Source organism: Stigmatopora argus, chromosome 11, assembly GCF_051989625.1.
Source record: "Stigmatopora argus isolate UIUO_Sarg chromosome 11, RoL_Sarg_1.0, whole genome shotgun sequence".
NCBI lineage: Eukaryota > Metazoa > Chordata > Actinopteri > Syngnathiformes > Syngnathidae > Stigmatopora > Stigmatopora argus.
The window spans coordinates 8464662-8471913 of NC_135397.1; positions in this window are offsets into that span (position 1 = coordinate 8464662).

Genomic DNA, 7252 nt, shown 5'->3' on the forward strand with positions numbered 1-7252 from the left:
AGGAAGTTTTACTATGTCGGTAAAATATGCTATGATCTATGTTCTTTGAACTTTCGATGTTTAGTAAATTGCTAATTATAAATCATTTCCCCCCTGATTGACATTGGATATAGGTGAAAAGATGACCTACACTGTATTCTAAAAGGCGGACGAGGGTGAAATCAAGTATTTTTTTATTAGTGGTAGTCGTATTTTTTATGTGATTATGTACAAATAAACACATTAGTTCTATGGTTTTATAAGATCACTTGGAGATGTCCCAGTGTTAATTTAAAGTCGCAAAGTGACTAAGTATTGCCTATTAACGTTTCCTCCCTTGGGATGACAACTGCTTTGGTTCCCAGCCGTATTAGAGTTTGGAGGAAGTTCCATCTAATCCAAACAAAACCTAATTTGAAACCAGGTTTTTAGAAAAAGAATGATCTGTCCAATTGGGACAGGTACACTTTCAGAATTTGACCATCATCACTGCCATCCTATTGGTCACTTTGTTTTAACTCATTGGCTGCCATCAAAAGTGATTCATGTCCAATCCATTTGAAGTGGGAAGGCTGACAGTGAAGAACAATTCAAATCTATTGAATATCTACTAGTTATCAACCCATTTCAAGTCACGGCAGAAGGATGAAAAGAGCCACATGATTGGACATCTATTGTCGTCAATGGCAGTGGAGGAGTTAATCGTCATTTGATGTACTTCTTTACCTAAGTGCCTTATATTACGTTTAATTTTGTTTGTGTGTCTGTGTGTGTTTGTGTGCGTGCATGTGCACGTGTACGCGTGCACAAACTGAGTTGTTTGTGTTGATCCCAAGCACTGGGCCTCTGTGTTTGAGGAGGGGTCTCCGGCCTTGCTGGATTGACCTCAATGTTGCCATGGAGATGGCAAGAGTCACTTCCTGAATTCTCAGCCCATCCCCGAGTGCATTATTTTCCAACGAGAATGAAAAACGCTAGACAGGTGATTTCTGTTTCATTATTCACAGCCTAAAAGTGTAAAAAATGAGTGCTGCTAAATTGTGTATCATGAAGGCAAATTGAATCACAGTTCTATGAGAATTTTGATGAAGAAATCAATCTACATGTTTTTTTATATTGCACACTGAGTTTTACTTTAAAAATGGGTACAATGTCTAACAATAGTTAAATGTTCTAGGTGATCAAAGACGTGTTTTTCAAAGCTATCCAAAAGGTATCAAGGAACATTAACTTGCTTTGTAATTCTGGAGTCAATAGTGTTAATAATCAAAGATGTGGTTAAACGGGCCACTAGCTCTGTTAGTATTCAGGACACTGTTGCATATCCGGCCGGTGGCCTGTTAAATTGCTGACATGGACTGATGTACAAGGTCAACTTGTCAGGGATACAGTGTTGCATGAAGGAGGAAAGAGAGTTTCTCGCTGATAATGAATTGAAAGTTGGAAGAAATCTCAAGGTCAAGACTACTATGCATGGTCTTTTTAAAGAAAAAAAGCGCTACTATGAATGGTATTTTTTAAGAAAAAAGGCCTTACTATACATATACTATACAGTGGCATTTTTTTTTTTTTAAGTATTTTTATTTGGCCCTATGGTGCGAGTGGTTCGAGCATAGGCATCTCAGCCCTGGGGTCCTGGGTCCAAATCCCGGTCGGTGCATCTGTGCATTACTATAAATTGTCATGTTTTTAAAGAAAAAAAAAACCTTACTATACATGGTCATTTTTTTTAAAGAAAAAAGCCTGACTATGCATGGTAATTTTTTAAAGAAAAAAAAGCCTGACTATACATGGTCATTTAAAAAAAAAGCCTTACTACATATGGTCATTTTTTAAGAGAAAAAGCCTTACTATACATGGTCATTTTTTAAAGAGAAAAAGCTTTACTGTACATGGTCATTTTTTTAATGGACAAAAGCCTTTCTATACATGCTCAATTTTTTAAAGAAAAAAAGCCTTACTATTGATGGTCTTTTTTTTAGATAAAAAAGCCTTACTATAGATGGTAATTTTTTTTAGATAAAAAAGCCTTACTATGCATATACTGTACATGTGCATTTTCTTTTAACAAAGTATCCTTATTTGGCCCAATAGTGTGAGTGATTAAAGCGGAGACCTCTCAGCCCTGGGGTCCTGGGTCCAAATCCAGGTCATGTCCATCTGTGTGGAGTTTGCATGTTCTGCCCGGGCCTGTGTGGGTTTCCTCTGGGTACTCTCGTTTCCTCCCACAATCCAAAAACATGCATGGTAGGTGATTTGGACACTCTAAATTGCCCCTTGGTATGGGTGTGAGTGTGCATGGTTGTCCGTCTCCTTTTTAAGAGAAAAAGCCTTACTATATATACATGGTCATTTTTTAAAGAAAAAAAGCCAGGAGAGGGCGTTGCATGTGGTGTGACCTCGCCTCATTTTCATATTTATACGTGTCTTTTTTCTGGCTCTCTCCTATTTATTCTACAAGGACAACTTAAAGTTTGCTTTTGTGCTTCCTGGGCCTTAAGGTCCACTCCGTAGATGTCACATGGATGTAGAATAGCTGTAACTTGCTCACGTTTCGAGCAATTTTCAAACGCCTCAGATTTTGATAACTACACAAGATGCATGCATTTTTTAAAGAAAAAAAGCCTCACTATACATGGTCATTTTTTAAGAAAAAAAGCCTTAATATACATGGTCATTTTTTTAAGAAAAAAAGCCTTACTATACATGGTCATTTTTTAAGGAAAAAAGCCTTATTATACATGGTCATATTTAAAAAGAAAAAGGCTTACTATACATGGTCATTTTTTTAAAGAAAAAAAGGCTTACTATACATGGTCATTTTTTAAGAAAAAAAAGCCTTACATTACGTGGTCATTTTTTAAGAAAAAAAGCCTTACTATACATGGTCATTTATTTTTACAAATCAATTCTTGTTTGGCCCAATGGTGCGACTGGTTAGAATGAAGGTCTGTCAGCCCTGGGGTCCTAGGTTAAACTCCCAGTCAGTGCATCTGTACTGTACTATACATGGTCATTTTTAAAGAAAAAAGCCTTACTATACATAGTCATTTTTAAGGAAAAAAGCCTTATTATAGATGGTCATATTTAAAAAGAAAAATGCCTCCTATACATGGTCATTTTTTAAAGAAAAAAAGCCTACTATACATGGTCATTTTTTAAGAGAAAAAGCCTTACTATACATGGTCATTTTTTAAGACTAAAAAGCCTTACTATACATGGTCATTTTTTAAAAAAGAATTAATCTTTATTTGGCACAATGGTGCGACTGGTTAGAGCGAAGGTCTTTCAGCCCTGGAGTCCTAGGTCTAACTCCCGGGCAGTGCATCTGTTCCTTACTATACATTGTCTTTTTTTTTAAAGCCTTACTATACATGGTCATTTTTTAAGAAAAAAAGCCTTACTATACATGGTCTTTTTTTAAGAAAAAAAGCCTTACTATGGATGGTCGTTTTTTTTTAAAAAAAAGCCTTACTATACATGGTTATTTTTTAAGAAAAAAAGCCTTACTATACATACATGGTCATTTTTTAAAGGAAAAAAGCCTTACGATACATGGTCATTTTTTAAAGGAAAAAAGCCTTACGATACATGGTCATTTTTTTAAAGAAAAAAAGCCTTACTATACGTGGTCATTTCTGAAGAGAAAAGGCCTTTCTATACATGGTAATTTTTTTTAAGAAAAAAAGCCTTACTATACATGGTCATTTCTCTAAATAAAAAAGCCTCACTATACATGGTCATTTCTCTAAATAAAAAAGCCTTACTATACATGGTCATTTTTTATAGGAAAAAGCCTTTCTATACATGGTAATTTTCTGAAAAGAAAAAAGCCTTACTATACATGGTCTTTTTTTAAAGATATTGTCTTTATTTGGCCCAATGGCACGAGTGGTCAGAGGCCTTTTTTGTGGAAAAAACGGCCTTACTATATAGACATATACTGTACTGAGTGTGCATGCTTGTCCGTCTTCTTGTGCCCTGCGATCGGTTGGCCACCGATTCAGGGTGTCCCCTGCCAGCTTGGATAGGCTCCAGCACCCCTCGTGACCCTAATGAGGATAAAGCGGTTCAGAAAATGAGATGAGATAAGATTGTTTAAGAGTGTTAGCAGGTTTTTTTTTCATATTTCAATTTGAAAGCTCAACTGTTAATAAAGCAAGATTACAACTAGTGTCCTTTATATGATGATATATCAACCCACACTTGGGGAAAAAAAAGAGTATTAGGTAACCAAGATTATAAGAGATAAATAAAAGCTGTGAAGTTTTTTCTCTCTCAAATGTCTACATTTTAAAGTCAAGTACACAGGCGGGTAGGGAGTTGTAATTCTCCTACATGGCCTCAAGCTTAATTGTGGAAAGTCATGCTGTTGACATCAAGGCGATTCCAGGAAGCCTGTAAATGTAAAACCCACCAAGCTTAGCTGTAACTAGCAGAATGGAGGTTCTGCGTGACTCTCAAGGAATCCGAATACCCGAGTTACCAATGAGTCTTTAGTTTAAAAAAAAAAGTTTTTAAAAAGTCTGACAAGTCGCCCATCTTCCGTCCATCTGGTGTTCTTGTTGTTGTTATATGTCACAAACATAAATATACAGTGATTAGTAGTCAGTCTGTTTAGTGGTAACTTTCTTACTTTAAAACAATTTGAAATACTATAAAAATATTTGCTTATTTGTAGCTGTCTGTCACTCTGAACTTCAGTGGAACATTACATTTATAATTGTATTTTTTATATAGGGAAAAAAATGTGTGCTTTTTTTTTCAAATTACCATTGTATATGGATTTAGGTCAGATTTACAACTCAGAAGTGGAAATAATCATTGTGCTCAGGCTAATAATCATGAAGCAAAACCTAAAATTCAACTGACATGCTGACCCTCTCTTTATGCCGATGTAGTGATCGCGTAAAAAAGATGGATGGAAGAACACGCAGTGAGCTTTTCTCTCGAAATCCTCAACAATAGCCCAGCAAAAGCTAATTCATACCATCTTTTTGACTGCCTGTATTGTAAATAATAAGAAAATTAAATTGTAAAGAAAAGAATAAAGAAATACAGAGGTCTCCTTTACAGGGATATTGTAGATCCACCATCATTCAGTTCAGCTTGGTTGTCCAATTTCTTTAAATGTCCTAGGTGACCTAAGACGTGTTTTTCAAAGTTCTCGATCAGCAGCTAGCTGCTGTTGAGATGTCCCTGAATTTGGATTTTTACGTGAAAGACTTTCAACTATTCAAGGGGGAAAATAAGTGACACCTAGATTAGGGATTCTTACGCAAAGTCCGGAGAGTTTACCATGTTAACAATTGTATCTAGGCGGTTATCTCAATATTGAGCAAATTTACCATCAAGGTGGTTTGCTCAATACTGGCCAACGTTGATATTGCAACGTCTACAACAATTCTTAGGCACAATAGCAACAATATACTTGTCTGAATTGCGTGAAAGGCAAAGCTTAAAGTGTCACTTTGTCATGCACGATCATGAATGTTGTTTGATAAGACATGCACTTCATATTTCACGTTTTCACCAGACTTAAGAAAACACTCTAATACACAAAGTAAAGAACACGGAATCAATGGAATATTTAAATGATCAAAGCCTCATCACTTAACACCAATTGGTTTGGGGATTGCCACCATAACAGGCACCAACCACATTATGGCCATACCTCCAGTCTGCCACCTCAGCAATGAAGGCACGGATCATGGTTTACTCAAATTCACTTGTCCCTCTCTACCTTGGCAAAGTTCTGGGAGAGCTGTGAGTTGACATGGGGGTTCTTGTCAGACATTCTCTGGAAAAACATGCAAAATGTTTGGGTTTGCCAGGCCTGGAAACAGCATATATTCCCCCACCATAGGAGCCAACTCACCACTAGGTGGTGATCAGTTGACACAGTCACCGAGACTAAATAAATATGTATTTGAATGAAAATACAACTTGGAGAACCAAAAGTAGTCTGAATCACAACCTATGGAAACTCTCTCTCTCTTTTAGTCCAGCTCTCCGTCTCGCTCTCTCTCTCTAACGCTTCATTCTGTTAGCTGGTTGCCAAGAATCTGAGGAATGTGGGAATCCAATGTTCTGATAAAGTTTGCTTTGTTTCCCTAAGAGACCTTTTTGTGTGTGTGTGCTTGTGTGCGAGAGACAGAGTGAAACAGAGTGACCTGTAGTGATATATGTGGTTCACTTCAATATATGTGAAAGCAAATTTAAAACCACCCACTGTGAACACATACAGAATACATGTTGTTCTGTTCATGCCATTTAGCCTTTAATAATATACTCTTGAATACGAACTTGCATTCCTAAGGTATTATGTTTGACCTGTATTGTCAAATTCCCATTGAGACTTATCACAGGGACCTGCTCGGCGTTAAGAGCATTCAGACAACCAGGAGGAAAAAGTCAAGTACTGATAGCTGCCAGTGTAAAGAAAGGATGACTGGGTTTAAAAACTTCCTGAATCTGGAAATGTACTTTTGGCGTTTAACCAAATGTTAAATACCAATAAAGAGCAATGATTTCCAAGCAGGGTTTGGAAAAGTAAGAAGTTTTAATTGAGTTTTGTAGGGCTCTGTTTCGGTTTAAGTTTGTCTATTTTTAATAATTGCCTGATGTGTTTTTGTTTTGTAGTTTAGCAGTGCAGTGATCAACATTAACTTTAAATAGAAAACCATTCATTAGTGCAAAAATAAACATCCACCCAGGCTAAACATATTCTATATCCATCTGTTTACATTGTTAACATTTTCTGTGTGGGGAATTTTAATTGGACATCATCTAATAATATTATTATATAGAATGATTAGCAAAAATATTTTTGTGTTGTGAAATGTATGACAGACTTTCTAAAAGTTTTCAATAGTAAGAAACAGAAGAGAGATAATGAATAAATGCAATTTGTGTGTGCGCTTATGGGGTCAGAAAGGGCACAATTAGAGTTTATTTGCGGGTTATTTGAATTCTTTGTTTATGGTGTACAGAGCTGTGGGAGTGCTCATGGTGGCTAAACAGAATTTGAGAGGTGTTTACATGGTAAATATGTGTATGTGTGTGGTTTGGGAGTTAAGACTGGAATGTCACATGCTGACAGGATGCTCACTGGACAACAGTATGTAAGAAGGCTGCAATCATCTGTACTGGTCGTTTGCAGAGACTCAAAAAGGGGCCTTATTATGACTTCTGATTGGTCTTTATACAAATAGTTGGGTGTCATCTAGTGATGACTCAATCCGATCGGATGAAATCAGAAGTTAAAAAAAAC